This window comes from Ranitomeya imitator, chromosome 5 (genome assembly GCF_032444005.1).
Source record: "Ranitomeya imitator isolate aRanImi1 chromosome 5, aRanImi1.pri, whole genome shotgun sequence".
Taxonomy (NCBI): domain Eukaryota; kingdom Metazoa; phylum Chordata; class Amphibia; order Anura; family Dendrobatidae; genus Ranitomeya; species Ranitomeya imitator.
The window spans coordinates 219,867,757-219,884,414 of NC_091286.1; the positions used below are offsets into that span (position 1 = coordinate 219,867,757).

The 16,658-nt window shown below is 42.6% G+C and overlaps 1 long non-coding RNA gene across 1 annotated transcript; it reads left to right on the forward strand.

Annotated features, from left to right (window-relative positions):
• Nucleotides 1–4,606: 4,606 nt before the first annotated feature.
• On the forward strand, nucleotides 4,607–12,949 carry LOC138680631 (uncharacterized). The gene is made up of 4 exons (XR_011321700.1): nucleotides 4,607–4,652; nucleotides 10,140–10,308; nucleotides 12,270–12,359; nucleotides 12,583–12,949. It is a non-coding gene; the product is annotated as an uncharacterized lncRNA (long non-coding RNA).
• The last annotated feature ends 3,709 nt before the right edge of the window (nucleotides 12,950–16,658 follow it).

Genomic DNA, 16,658 nt, shown 5'->3' on the forward strand with positions numbered 1-16,658 from the left:
AAATACTCGGTCATCAGTCTCTAGATACTGGGATGGTGTCATGAAATTGGCCACGTCTTTGACAGAGTACCCCGACCTCTGCTGTGTCTCCCTAGTCTCTCCTCCTAGGTTGGGCAAGGAAGCTTGCCCCCTGCCACTATTATTCATCTGTTGGCAATTTTTTCAACATATTTTCCAAAATGGCCATCTAGTATAGCACCATTTTAGAAGACCTCTCCATCTCAGAAAGAAGAGATACAAATTTCTCATAGTAGCGTGGGTCTAGCAGGGTGAACAACCAGTACTCTGTATCGGCCAAGATGAAAGTAACACGAGGATCTTGGAAAAGGCAGCGGTACATAAAGTCAGCCATATATGTTAACATCCATACATCCAAGACTTTCCATCTCCTCCTCTTCATTCCCATCCTCTGCTGTAACAACTCTGCTGGCATCACAGCATGGCCTCACATCTCTCACACAATCTTACCCACTGCTCCAGGCCATGATGTGCTTTCTCTTTATTGCCAGCTCCATGTTCTGTGTCTCTGCTCTCTGCATGCCTCATGGCTATGTGTATAGGGGGCCGGCGCCTGAACTCTCTGGTTCTTATAGGAATCAGGTGCACCTGTCCAATCAGTTCCTGACCAATTACCAAGAGGCCTCCTGTATATAGTGCAGCTCCACCCTGTGGTCTGGGCCTGTGCAATGTGTTAGCTCAGTTAGTGTTTAGCTGCTGAGTTTGCCTGGCCTTGCTCTGAGTTACTCCCTCTGAGCTTTTCTCTGTGCTATTGCCTTGATCTTGTAGTCCGCCCTCCAGGAGGCAGAATATCCTGGTCCCTGTGTCTTTGTCCTTGTGTCTTGTTCTATTGCCTTGTCTGTACTTTTCTCGGTCTCCTTGTCTGTGGCTTTCTTCCCTGCTTTCTTTCCTTGTGTTTTCTGTCTGCTTTCACTCCGCACTCTTGCGGCTCTGCACTCAGACCTTGCTTCGCACTCTCTGGCTTTGCTCTGTGGCTCCGCTCTTTGCGGTACTATCTGGCTCCGCCTCCTGTGTTTCTGCACTTGGCTCCGTCTCTGCTCTTGGCTCCGCCTCCAGCGTCTCCGCTCTCGGCTCCGCCTCCAGCGTCTCCGCTCTCGGCTCCGCCTCCAGCGTCTCCGCTCTCGGCTCCGCCTCCAGCTTCTCCGCTCTTGGCTCCGCCTCCAGCGTCTCCGCTCTTGGCACCGCCTCCAGCGTCTCCGCTCTTGGCTCCGCCTCCAGCGTCTCCGCTCTTGGCACCGCCTCCAGCGTCTCCGCTCTTGGCTCCGCCTCCAGCGTCTCCGCTCTTGGCTCCGCCTCCAGCATCTCCGCTCTTGGCTCCGCCTCCAGCGTCTCCGCCCTTGGCTCCGCCTCTTGCAGTTCCGTCCTTGGCTCTGCCTTCTCCTTCTCTTCTCTTAGTTCCACCTTCTACTTGTTACTTGGTCCTCCTGTGTGAACAGTTCCCTACCTGTTCCTTCATTCTCCTTTCCTTCTGGCTTGTTTCCGTACCTGCATCTTCTGTGTGTACAGGTCCCTACCTGTTCCTTCTTCACACTCACAATAGGACTGCACTCGGGTGTCATCAGAGTGCAGCCTGATTCATACACCACATCAACCCGTCCTGTGTATCCTGTGTTCCTGCCAGTCTTGCCGTTCCTGCCCTGCCTTCCAGTCCTGTGTTCTCTGCAGTGCCTCCCAATCCTGTGTTCCTGCCAGTCCTGCCGTTCCTGCCCTGCCTTCCAGTCCTGTGTTCCTGCTGTCCTAGCCAGTCCTGTTTCCTGCCGTATCTCTGCCAGCCCTGTCTCAGCCGTGCCAGCCTACTCGTCTGTGTTCCAGCCGTGCTCTTCTGCCAGTCCTGCCTAGTGCCCGCACCAGTCCAGGTGTTCCTGTCTCCCAAGTGGGATCAGCAGCTACAGCCAGACACCACCCTGGAGTAGCACCTGGCAGCTGCCTGCTGCACAAGCCTGTCCTCACCATCAGAGGCTCCAGTGAAAACCCAGGCAGCTGTCATAGTCACGCCCCTTCCAGGGTAGTCTGGTTTGTGGCACAGTGGGGCCACAAACCCCCCGAGCTCACGCCCACCAGTTAGGGCGTGAGCGTGACATCTGCTTATCCAAGTAGGAGAGACAGGACAAAGGTTCTGTGGCTACTAGTCTTTGTTGCACTAGCCACCAGCTTCTGTACCTCCTCCTCAGCTTCCACCTCCTCATTGTTACACAATTGGCACTGGGAAACATGTGTGTTTGGGCTGATACTCAACCACTGGCCTCTGCTGCTCACAAAGCCATGCCAGCATGTGCTGAGTTGAGTTCCAGCACGTAGGGACATCACACACCAGTCAGTGAGCTGGCACTTGCATGTGTTGCTGCAGCACTGTCAGAGAGGCAGTGTGACGCTAGTAATTTCTCACTATGAAGCTGTGAGTCAGAGTGGTCAAAGAGTCCAAGGTCAGAAGCCCAGAGGGTACGTCATAAACAGAAGGAAGAGACAAAAGCGTAGTCAGGTAACGTTTTGAGGTCAGAGTACCGGGAGAATAACGGATCAGAGCTGAAGGGGTTAAACAGGCGGATGGTGAGAACGAAGTCCAAGGTCAGGCAGCAGATCACCCATACGGAACTGAAGGCACAGGAGAGCAAACCTCACAAGTTGAATGTACAGTTAGGTCCATATATATTTGGACAGAGACAACATTTTTCTAATTTTGGTTATAGACATTACCACCATGAATTTTAAACAAAACAATTCTGGTGCAGTTGAAGTTCAGACTTTCAGCTTTCATTTGAGGGTATCCACATTAAAATTGGCTGAAGGGTTTAGGAGTTTCAGTTCCTTAACATGTGCCACCATGATTTAAAAGGGACCAAAAGTAATTGGACAGATTCAATAATTTTAAATAAAATATTCATTTTTAGTACTTGGTTGAATACCCTTTGTTGGCAATGACTGCCTGAAGGCTTGAATTCATGGACATCACCAGATGCTGTGTTTCCTCCTTTTTGATTCTCTGCCAGGCCTTCACTACGGTGGTTTTCAGTTGCTGTTTGTTTGTGGGCCTTTCTGTCTGAAGTTTAGTCTTTAACAAGTGAAATGCATGCTCAATTGGGTTGAGATCAGATGACTGACTTGGCCATTCAAAAATATCCCACTTCTTTGCTTTAATAAACTCCTGGGTTGCTTTGGCTTTATGTTTTGGGTCATTGTCCATCTGTAGTATGAAACGGCGACCAATCAGTTTGGCTGCATTTGGCTGGATCTGAGCACACAGTATGGCTCTGAATACCTCAGAATTCATTCCGCTGCTTCTGTCCTGTGTCACATCATCAATAAACACTAGTGACCCAGTGCCACTGGCAGCCATGCATGCCCAAGCCATCACACTGCCTCCGCCGTGTTTTACAGATGATGTGGTATGCTTTGGATCATGAGCTGTACCACGCCTCCGCCATACTTTTCTCTTTCCATCATTCTGGTAGAGGTTGATCTTGGCTTCATCTGTCCAAAGAATGTTAGTCCAGAACTGTGCTGGCTTTTTTAGATGTTTTTTAGCAAAGTCCAGTCTAGCCTTTTTATTCTTGATGCTTATGAGTGGCTTGCACCGTGCAGTGAACCCTCTGTATTTACTTTCATGCAGTCTTCTCTTTATGGTAGATTTGGATATTGATACGCCTACCTCCTGGAGAGTGTTGTTCACTTGGTTGGCTGTTGTGATGGGATTTCTCTTCACCATGGAGATAATTCTGCGATCATCCACCACTGTTGTCTTCCGTGGGCGCCCAGGTCTTTTTGCATTGATGAGTTCACCAGTGCTTTCTTTCTTTCTTAGCATGTACCAAACTGTAGATTTTGACACTCCTAATATTGTAGCAATTTCTCGGAAGGGTTTTTCCTGTTTTCGCAGTGTAAGGATGGCTTGTTTCACCTGCATGGAGAGCTCCTTTGACCGCATGTTTACTTCACAGCAAAACCTTCCAAATGCAAGCACCACACCTTAAATCAACTCCAGGCCTTTTATCTACTTAATTGAGAATGACATAGCGAAGGGATTGCACACACCTGTCCATGAAATAGCCTTGGAGTCAATTGTCCAATTACTTTTGGTCCCTTTAAAAACAGGGTGGCACATGTTAAGGAGCTGAAACTCCTAAACCCTTCATCCAATTTTAATGTGAATACCCTCAAATGAAAGCTGAAAGTCTGATCTTCAACTGCAACTGAATTGTTTTGTTTAAAATTCATTGTGGTAATGTCTATAACCAAAGTTAGAAAAATGTTGTCTCTGTCCAAATATATATGGACCTAACTGTACATCTGGCAGAGTTCTGGGAGACATAGCTCAGTAAAAATGAAGCATGGCAATTAACTACAATAATGAACACAATGGAGACAGCCGACGCCTCACAGTCTCAGATTGGATAGTCGAGCTGTCAATCAACACACTGACATCTCAGCACGCCCCTGTACCAGATTGGATGGCCAAGCTGTCAATAAAAGTACTGACAGCTTCAGCACACCCCTATACCAGATTGGAATGCCGAGCTGACAGTAACTGCTTCCCAGAGACACTGAGGGGTGGAACCATGACAGGCAGCAGCTGTAGCCAACTTGCGGAAATGGGCGCTGATGCAGTGTACCTTTAACAGAAGCTCTGGCAAATCTGGGTATGTTTTCAGAAAAACCGCTTAATTACCAAGTTGTATAAAAGCTGTGTGGGAACAAAAAGCGCACAAGACCATCGAGTGACACCCTTTTAGCTACAAAGGAAAGTAAAAGGAAGGCGCTCACCTAAGAAGGTTGTGTGCAGGCACAACATGATGAAATGGCAAATTTTCCACACCAAGCAGCCTGGAAATGTGTTGTTCCAAGACCTAAGGTAGGGACAGCTGAATGCTGTGCTGGGACAAGGATTTGGAATTGCCTGATGATGGTAAGAATATGCAAGGATAGTTGCAGGGCAGGAGGCATCTGCGCCATTGTTTTGGACAGTGGATGGGGAAGCACCTGGCTTGGAGGAAGAGGCAGTGGTGTCACCCGATGGCACCAATTGTGGACTCAGGTGTTCAGACCACCAAGTCGAGTGCTTAGATGACATGTGCCTGATCATGCTGGGGGTGGTTAGATTCTTAGTGGTCAGGCCCCTACTGATCTTGGCATGGCATAGGTTGCAAATTACCATTTTTTTAATCTCAGAACTCTCTTTTAAAAAGTCCCCAATGGGGAACACCTAAGTTTTTGATGGAGAAATTCAGGAGCTTCTCAGTTCACTAGTCTCCTAGGACTCAACATCATGGGAGGAGAGAGGATCAGGGTAAGGATTAAGTGATCCAGACTGTAGGCTGGTGAGACTGGACCATGTGGAAGACTGGGTGGTGCAGCCAAGCCTACTGTAAGCATTATCTGCTATCCACCTGTTCACACTAATCTGGCTTCAGAAGTGGTGTACTGTGCCTCTCTGCAAAGTGGGACAAGAACCTAAGTGTCGTGGATGGGGGTATTTCTTGTGCCCCAGAAGCACCTGCCCCATGTCCTCGACATCTGTGTGCACCATCATTAGCACTTCCACTTCCCTGTCCCTTACTTCACGCCTTACACATTTTGTAATTCCTAAGTCTCTTCAAACCAAGTTAATTTTTAATGAAAGAAAAAAATTGGTCACCTGCATAAGTCAAAGCGTTTTTTGTACATTTAATACCATCATAATGTAACAAAATTATATGGCTGACAATCAAATTCATTCCAGAAAAATGTTTCAATGCTTTTTTGTAGTGCTACATATATGCCCCAGAAATGTACTATAAAGCATATAATACTGTATGGGTGAGAAATCTAACCCAGCAAAATTTTTAAACGCTTTTTTGGAGTGTTATACAGCTCTGGCAAAAATTAAGAGACCCTCACATCAAAATCCTGTCATGGGCAGCCCAATCTCCAGACCTCAACCCCATTGAAAACCTCTGGAATGTAATTACATTTTTGTGCCAGAAGCAGTGTGAAAGACTGGTGGAAAGCATGCCAATATGCATGAAAGCAGTGATTAAAAATCATGGTTATTCCACAAAATATTGTTTTCTGAACTCTTCCTGAGTTAAAACATTAGTATTATTGTTTCTAAATGATTATGAACTTGTTTTCTTTGCATCATTTGAGGTCTGGAAGCACTGTTTTTTTTAAATTTGACCATTTCTCCTTTTCAGAAAAAAAAATACAAAATGTATTGCTTGGAAATTCAGAGACATGTCAGACATTTATGTAATAAAATAACAATTTCCATTTTACTCAAAAATATACTTATAAAGAGAAAAATCAGACAAACTGAACATTTTGCAGTGGTCTCTTAATTTTTGCCAGAGCTGTATATCTCAGAAAAGTACCCCAGACCACGTAACACTGTATGGCTGAGAAATGTAAGCCTGCCTACTACATTTTTAAATGCTTTTTTCAGTATTATAGATCACAGAAATGTACACCAGACCATGGAATAGTGTATGAATGAGAACTGTAATCCAGCCAATTTTTGTAACACTTTTTTTGAGTGTTAGATATCACAGGTATGTATCCCAGACCGTGGAATAGTGTATGGGTGAAAAATGCAATCCAGCTAATTTTTTTAATGATTTTTTGAGTGTTAAATGCCACCGAAATGAACCAAAGATCACAATATACTGTGTGGTGTTCAAAGGAAGTTCATAATGACAGGCATTGGGGTCTTGAAAACCGCTGGCTGTCATGACAACCCCTCGGTACCCTGTGATCACATGACAGGGACATCGATGGGCGTGTCTTATGATGCGCTTCCGGCTCACGCGAGTTAAATGCTGCTCTCAGAAATTGACAGCGGCATTTAACTTGTTAACTGATGTAGGTGGATCGCGAATCCACCCGTGACTGCTAGATGCCCATGACAGCTGATCAGATCAGCTGTCATGTAAAGCAAAACATGCGCGCTCAGGCCCGGATCTACATCAAATAAAGGGACACAAATTTGGACGTATCTATACGTCCAAGGTCGTGAAGGTGTTAAATTTACGCTGAAATTTTATCTAACTGATTATATAAGAACAATTTGACTTGCTGCAAGTAATGTCTGTTAGGGTTGGCGGAATGCACCGAATATATATTTTTATTATAAACAGGATACCAGACAACCACATTATACTTTAGATACTGCGTACAATTACGCCACAGGGAACAAAGTTACCCCACTCCATGTAAACATAGAAAATCGGAGGAAGCAGGAGTATTTAGGGTTAAAAATAGTTAAACTTTATTACAAACATATCAAGTAATATAAATATATTCCAAAAAGAGCGCTCTTGGATGCGATCTAGTGCCACCTCCCCCATTTATCTTTGGTAAGTGTTGCTCCTGTTGCATATTTGCATATTTAGACCACCTGGTCCTGACATAGATATATTGCATTTGGAGCATATCCCTCTTTTACCTCTTCATATGTATTGTGTATCATTGGGGCATAGGTGGCGCTGTTGATCTGGCACATCATCCGGTTTTATTATATATCTTTTTGGAATATATTTATATTACTTGATATGTTTGTAATAAAGTTTAACTATTTTTAACCCTAAATACTCCTGCTTCCCCTGATTTTCTATATATTTTTATTAGTAGTAGTAGGTAGGTTTGCAACCCGGGATCCACCGTGCAGGAAAGAACCTGCTGCTAAGTATGGTGGTACAATATAGTACTATAAACAAACTCTGTTACTTCACAGAGTCTGTTAGCAAAAAGAACGCTGTGCCCTGTTTAGCTCACAGAGGAACACAGCTACTTAGTAGAGCAGTTAGTGGTCATGCAGTCAAATGCAAACACGCAGCTCCTCTCCGGTGGAGCCAGAATAATAATGGCTATATGCCAGCCCTGAATCCACTCACATGAAACTCCTCGCCGGAGGTGCCAGCATTCTAGGAGCTTATTTCAGCCGGGTCCCTGAATACACACACGCGAAACTTCTCACCGGAGGTGCCAGCATTTTAGGGGCTTATTTCAGCCGGGTACCTGACTGCATACAAACACGACCACACTGGCGCTGAGCTCATACATAAATTGACACTAGCGCATGGCCGTGCGGTCATGCGAACCTTTTATAGCTGCAGCATGTACAGGACCTTCCAAGAAGGACCAAAGGAAGGCTGCCACAGAACTTGATCAGGTACTGGGCCTTCCTGGAGGACCAATGGGAGTCGCTGCAGTACCTGAGCATGTGACCCTAGACCTCCACTGAGAGATCTTACCCTGGGCATGCTCAGTGTGTGCAAATCAGGACTTGGTCCCAAAAAAGCCTGCTCGCCGCAGACCAGTACAGGGTACAATAGCAGAGCCTGGAGAGGCAGCAGTAACCTTTTGCACAGTATCAGATCCAATGAGACGCTGGGACCGACGTCTCCGCTGAGCAGGCTCCACTGCGGCCGATGCAGAATGGGAGACCGCAGCAGACACGGCTCAAGATTCCCCCTGTGCAGCGGCGGGAACTCGACTCCTAACAATGTCATGCTAATAAGGGGATATAGCTCCTTTGAGTGACACCACACAGGAAAGGTACGGGGGTATATTAACCCCTTCATGACCCCGCCTATTTTGACCTTAATGACCTGGCTATTTTTTGCAATTCTGACCAGTGTCCCTTTATGAGGTAATAACTCAGGAACGCTTCAACAAATCCTAGAGATTCTGAGAATGCTTTTTTGTGACATATTGGGCTTCATGTTAGTGGTAAATTTAGGTTGATAATTTTTGCATTTATTTGTGAAAAAAACGGAAATTTGGCAAAAATTTTGCAATTTTCAAATTTTTTATTTTTATTCTATTAAAATGTGTTAAATGTGTTAAAATGTGACACAAAATAGTTAATAAATAACATTTTCCACATGCCTACTTCACATCAGCACAATTTTGGAAACAAAATTATTTTTTGCTAAGAAGTTATAAGGGTTAAAATTTGACCAGCGATTTCTTATTTTTACAACAAAATTTGCAAAACCATTTCTTTTTAGAGACCACCTCACATTTGAAGTCACTATGTGGGGTCTATATGGCTGAAAATACACAAAAGTAACAGCATTCTAAAATCTGCACCCCTCAAGGTGCTCAAAACAACATTCAAGAAGTTTATTAATCTTTCAGGTGTTTCACAGCAGCAGAAGCAACATGGAAGGAAAAAATGAACATTTAACTTTTTAGTCACAAAAATTAACTTTTAGCAACATTTTTTGTATTTTCCCAAGGGTAAAAGGAGAAACTGGACCCCAAAAGTGGTTGTCCAATCTGTCCTGAGTACGCCGATACCCCATATGTGGGGGAAGAACCACTGTTTGGGCACATGTCAGGGCTCAGAAGGGAAGTAGTGATGTTTTGGAATACAGATTTGATGGAATGGTCCGCGGGGATAATGTTACGTTTGCAGAGCCCCTGATGTGCCAAAACAGTGGAAACCCCCCACAAGAGCGATCAGCCAATCAGAGCGATCGTAGCCACGGGGGGGGGGGGGGGCAAAGCCACCCCCCTGGGCTCAAGTACAACTCCTCCTGCACCTGCAGTTCGGGTGAAATTTCAGTTAACCCTTTCACACGACCTGCAGGAGCGCGATCCAACCATGATGCATATGTTGCGCCACAGGTCGGATTGGCACAGGTTTTCATGAGGCATACACTGCCTCACAGGTCGGGAAGGGGTTAATCAGTTTGCATAACTCTGTAAAGATCTAAAACTAATCTTTTACTATGTATACAAATTTTTTTTTTTTTTTTAATTTCTGGGTACAAAGTGTGTTTTCCTAACCCGTTATGCCTAAAACAAATAGCAAATAGTTGTTGTTCCACAAAAACTTTGCTTCTGTGATCAGGACAATGAAATTTCAAACGTCTGTTTTCAGAAAAATTCTCAATTCATATTCAATACTTAGTTGTCTTCTAGAATATTGTTGAACTGCTAGAATTGTGCAGAAGTTTCTACAATTTTCCAGAATTATCTCGAAGTTTCTAGAGGCTTTTAGAACTTTCTAGACCGTTCTCGGACTGTTCAATAGTAGTCATACAAGTATAAAAGCAGAGGTGACTCAAACCAACATTACGGTTTATGTTATTGCTGAGTAAGAGAATAACAAATCGTAGTTAAAGAGCAATTATTTGTTTTAGATGGCATCAAGAGGCTGTTTGCGCCCAGCAGATGCATTTTGCTACGTGTGTGGACAATTTATAAAGAAAAGAGCGAGAAAGTATTCCGTGAAAGCATGTCGTATGATGTGCGAGGCCAAGTCCTGGGCACCTCAATTCACATGCGAATATTGCAAGAAAACTCTTGAAGGTAAAGTGAACAATTGCTGCTCATTTAGATGACAGTGCTTTATTTTATAGAATTGTAATGATTTAGATCTAGTACAGTTTAAGGAGTTGCAATTGACAAAATTTTCACATATGTCAATGCACTATAGTAAAATATGTATTAAGTAATGTGTACAATTTCCTGCTTTTAAATTTATATAATTAATTAAATCTGCTATGTTACAGGTTAGTACAGGGGAGAAAACAAAGCCATGAAGTTTGCTATCTTGCGAATTTGGCGGCAACCGACTGACCACTCAAGCAACTGCTACTTCTACATGGTGGATCCTGCCAAACATCGCACAGGCAAGAATGCGCCTCAAAAGATTTATCCCGACATTCCTTCTAACATTGCCCAAGTACCACACTGCCTCGAGATGCCTGTTACAACTCCCCCTTAAGAGGGATCAGCCATCTTCAGGAAAAAGATGCCAGTCAGACAGCGAGGAAGATACTGGAGATCAAGATTACATTTTCACAGATGCGGTTGAGGTGAGAAGGCCATACTTTCCTAACCAGAAGGACGTCAACGATCTGATCAGAGACCTTCGTCTTACCAAGTCCAATGCTGAGCTTCTGACATCCAGGCTCAAGCAGTGGAACTTGTTGGATGAAAGCATGCAAGTCACAGATCAAAGAAAGCGTCATCAAACATTTTCCAACTTCTTCAGTCGGGAAGATTGGTTGTGCTTCTGCAACAATGTGGCCGGTCTTTTTGAGGCTATAGGTATCACCTGTAACCCAAGAGAATGGTGCCTATTCATAGACAGTTCATCCTGGAGCCTCAAAGCCGTGCTGCTTCACAACGGAAACAACTATCCATCTCTCCCTATGGCTCACTCTGTGTAGCTCAAAGAGGACTACACCAGTGTCAAGATGTTGCTGAGTGCCTTGAAGTATTACGACTATGGATGGGAGGTCATCGGAGATTTCAAAATGGTGTCATTCTTGATGGGCCTTCAAGGGGGTTTCACAAAATTTCCATGTTTTCTTTGCCTATGGGACAGCCGTGACACTAAGGCGCACTATCACAGAAAGAACTGGCTACAGCGGACCGAGTTCTCTGTGGGGAAGAGCAACAACAAGTGGGAGCTGCTGATAGAACCTCTGAAGGTGCTGATGCCACCTCTGCACATCAAGTTAGGTCTCATCAAGCAATTTATCACTGCTCTTGACAAGGAGTCAGCAGCTTTCGTGTACCTCTAAAATCTCTTTCCAAAGGTGTCCTAGGCAAAGGTCAAGGCTGGGATTTTCGTCGGACCGCATATCAAGAAGATCATAGAATGTGACGAGTTCACCAAGCTGCTGAACAGGACTGAGAAAGTGGCTTGGAACAGTTTTGTTGAAGTGGCTTATGGCTTCCTGGGTAATCACAAGGCTGAAAACTATGTGCAGTTGGTTCAGACTCTCATTAAGAATTACGCCATAATGGGATGCAGAATGTCTCTCAAAGTTCATATTCTTGACACCCATCTTGACAAGTTCAAGGAGAACATGGAAGGTTACTCAGAGGAGCAAGGCAAGCGCTTTCATCAAGATATATTGGACTTTGAACGTCATTACCAAGGACAGTATAACGAAAACATGATGGGGGACTACATTTGGGGGCTTCTTCGAACAAGCGATTTGTAGTACACTTGCAAATCTAGAAAAACTACTCATTTCTGAACCTTATTGAGTGAATTTTGACTGTCTTTGCCTATTTACCATGAAAGTGTTGTTTTTTTATCAGACCGCATTAACGAAAATATAATAATTTCCTTTGTATGTCACAATAAATACAAAAATTTTCTGGCCTGTGGTCATAAAATCAAAGTTTGTGCTGAATGCAGTCGTTTTTCCATAGTCTTTAATCATAAGCAGTTGAAATACTACACTTGGAAGCCATGAACAAAAATGGTGTTACATAGTGTAATCAACATCTTTTATTGATTTTTTTATTAGAATCTCCAGTTCAGAAGAGAAGGAAATCTGCAGTAAAACTGAGAAAACAACAAAAAACTGAGAAAGTAGAAGAGGGGCAAAGTAGGCAAGGTAAGTGTGACAATAAGCTTCATGTTGTATGATGTCAGTGAGAAGGATACATGTGGAGCAGATGTTATCTGTCAGTGGTGGGATTATCACATGTATGATAACTGACAATGACTCTCTTTATAGAGAAGAGTCATATAAGTGTACTGTGACAGTGACACCACAGTAGCATCCTCTAATATGGAGTCCCATTACTTACATTAGTTTTACATCTTTTTTTTTTCAGGTTGATATCATCCTGCCCGCAAGGATTATCCAGGGCTGCTTGCACTAACAGAGAAAGCTGCATTTTAGCAGTATGTCATGAGAACACCATAAACATCTCGAGGACAGAAAACTCCCATATCTAGCACCCTGAAGAAAGTACAGCACATCCACCATTAATGATGTACCTGTTTGGAAGGACTTGTATCAGCTACCTGTAGCCGTGTGACCAGCAAGAAGCATGTGCAAAAACCAAAAGCTCCTCCAGGAACATCTCTTCATCCTTCCATGTTATGCTTAATTTTAAAAAATAAATGCAAATTTAAAATTGATTACATTTCTTTTGAATTTAATTGAATATTAATGACATTAATTTAATATAAATACTACAAGCCATAAATGTCTGATGGGTTGGACACCAAACAGTAGTAGATTGGTTCTATGTCTCCCATTAATCCTCTAATCCCCAGCCAAAAATGGATTGGAGATTTTATTATTCCTAATGATGCTTACAGATGCTAGAATACCTGCTGAATTTTTGGTGTGGGAAGACATGAGCCCCTTTACCCCCCAAGGTGGTTTGCACGTTAATGACCAGGCCAATTTTTACAATTCTGACCACTGTCACTTTATGAGGTAATAACTCTGGAACGCTTCAACGGATCCCACTGATTCCGAGAAGGTTTTATCTTGACATACTGTAGTTCATGATAGTGGTAAAATTTCTTCAATATGACTTGCATTTATTTGTAAAAAAAAATGGAAATTTGGCAAAAAGTTTTCAATTTTCAGACTTTGAATTCTTGTGCCCTTAAATCAGATATGTCACACACAATAGTTAATAAATAACATTTCCCACATGTCTACTTTATATGAGCACTTTTTTAAAACAATTTTGTTTGTTGTTCAGAAGTTATAAGGGTTAAAAGTCAACCAGTGATTTCTCATTTTTCCAGCACAATTTACAAAACCACTTTTTTAGGGACCACATTACATTTAAAGTGACATTAGGGGGTCTATATAATAGAAAATACCCAAAAGTGACACCATTCTAAAAGCTGCACCTCTCAAAGCTCTTAAAAGCCCATTCAAGAAGTTTATTAACCTGTCAGGTGCTTCACAGGACTTTTTCGAGGTGGAAAAAATATAAACATTTAATTTATTTCCACAAAAATTTTAGTTTAGCCCAATTTTTCCATTTTCACAAGGGTAACAGGGAAAAATAGACCCCAAAATTTGCTGTGCAATTTCTCCTGAGCATGCTGATACCCCATATGTGGGGAAAACCACTGTTTGGGTGCACGGCAGGGCTCGGAAAGGAAGGAGCTCCATTTTACTTTTTGAAAACAAAATTTGCTGGAACAATTAGTGGATGCCATGTCCCGTTTGGAGAGCCCATGATTAAGGGAGCTTAGTCTCCAGAAACGCTTTGAGATTGTTACCCATATGGTTTGTGATGAAGTTTGTATCCTCCATGTTTAAGTTTGTGAATAAAGAAAACTTTTTTTCACGGATTCGGTGAAGCTGGACATTTTCTTCTCTTAAAAAAAAATAACCAAAGTTGTGAGAGAGAGAGAATGCTGAGGACTTTTTAATTAAAGCATATTAGAAAAGGTACTAGGTTATTACAATATATAGTCATTTAGAATGAGAAACATTATTAGCTTCAGATCACCACTTTTAGGTGCATTGACCATTAAAGGGAACCTAACAGCTGCCCTAACTCCCTCAACCGCCACCATGACTGTATTTCACCCTTTTTCTACATTTTCATTAGCCCCATTTTGTTGCTTAGTAATTGATCATAAATGTTAAATTAAAGAGGTTGTACACTACTTGGACAATCCCTTCTCAATCACTTTTATTCTATTCCTCCCAGTAAAATAATAACACTTAGGCCACGTTCCCACGTTCAGTATTTAGTCACTATTTCATATCAGTATTTGTAAGCCAAAATCGGGAGTGGGTAATACATACAGAAGTGGTGACGTGTTTCTATTATACTTTTCCTCTGATTGCTCCACTCCTGGTTTTGGTTTACAAAAACTGATGTAAAATACTGACCAAATACCAAACGTGTGAACATGTCCTTATACTCACCTAAAGTGCCAGCGCCGTTCCAGTTGATCTCTGTGACAATTCAGCAGCCACTTGACTTTCCCCTCTTTTGGACGTAACTTAAATCCAAAAGAGGCAAGAGAGCAGCCACAGATCTCACTTCCTCTGGATGTCTGGATTTGTAGGAAGACGAGGAGAGTGAAGCCAGTGCTGATTTTTCCACAGGGATCACATGACATAACAATGTTACGCAACTCCTGAAAGAGTCAGTGCTGACACCACTGGAACTGCCCCCTGCCATAGAATTGAGTATAGGTGTTGTTATTTTACAATGGGTAATATAGGGATTGAGAAGGGGCTAAACCTGCGCTCGAGCTATATAAAACAGTGGGTGACTAACTAATCAGGGGGCATTGATTTCCATGGACTGATCCTTCCTCCCATTGTGTAAGCACAACCCTGTGGACATAGGTGACATGATTTTCATAAGCGTCGTTACATTTCAGCTCTTTGAAAACTTTGTACCTGGCCAAATCCGGAGTCACTGCTGTCTCCCTGGCAGTGCCCCAATGAAGTCATGGTCCATACACCCAGCTCCATTGAACTTTCCCAGGGAAGTAGAAAAATGTCGGTATGTGTAAAATTTGCCGAGTCAGTGATGACACTGATTTAGGGGGCTAGAGTAGCAGTCAGATTTCATTTAGCATGTATTGTGCTCTTTTGTGTGCAAGACTCTGTGGCACAGCTTCACAGACTGTCAGAATGAACTGCACAGACGTCTTAACATCTTATCACTACCTTCAGTTTCTAAAAAACATTTGGAACACCCGCCAGGGCCGTGGGGTACTTGGTCCCAGGTCCAGTACTTGAAGAAGTTATCCACTACTATAAAGTTTTTTTTTTTTTCATAAATCTTGCTATTATGTGCCACTGAAAACATCTACTGTGTTTATTTTAGCAATATTAGCTGTTATCATGCTGTAGCAGCACATCTTCAGTGCTGGATTCAGCTCTCAAGGGGTTAATCGACAACTTCCTTATTGTGACCTAATACTACAAGTTCCATGATGCTTTGCACTGCCACTAAGCCCGAACCAAGCACACCCACTCCAAAAACACACCCACACCCCTCCCTCCTCTCCCTCCTCTCTCTTCAAAAAGATTTGTGGTGTCATTTCTGTCCAACTCCTCTTTTACATTTGTCCAACCCACACTCCATTACACACAGAGATAGATAGATAGATAATAGATAGATATATAATAGATAGATAGATAGATAATAGATAGATAGATAGATAGATAGATAGATAGATAGATAGATAGATAGATAGATAGATGTGGGATAGATAGATAGATAGATGATAGATAGATAGATAGATAGATAGATAGATAGATAGATAATAGATAGATAGATGATAGATAGATAGATAGATAGATAGATATTAGATAGAGAGAGAGATAGATAGATAGATAGATAGATAGATAGATAGATGTGGGATAGATAGATAGATAGATATTAGATAGAGAGAGAGAGATAGATATGGGATAGATAGATAGATAGATAGATAGATAGATATGGGATAGATAGATAGATAGATAGATGTGGGATAGATAGATATGGGATAGATAGATAGACACAGACAGACAGATAGATAGAATTAGATAGATATGGGATAAATACATACAGATAGATCTATATATCTACAGTATATATCTATTTCCATAGATATGTCCATATCCATGTTTCTAAACCCCTTCACCCCTGGAGCTTTTTTCGTTTATCGCTCCCCTTCTTTCCAGAGCCATAATGTTTCCGTCAATATGGCCATGTGGGGGCTTATCTTTTGCGGGACAAGTTCTACTTTTGAACGACACCATTGGTTTTACCATGTCGTGTAACAGAAAATGTGAAAAAAATTCAAAGTGCGATGAAATTGCAAAAAAAGTGCAATCCCACACTTGTTTTTTGCTTGCCTTTTTGCTAGGTTCACTAAATGCTAAGGCTGTGTGCACACGTTGCGGATTTGATTGCAGATCCGC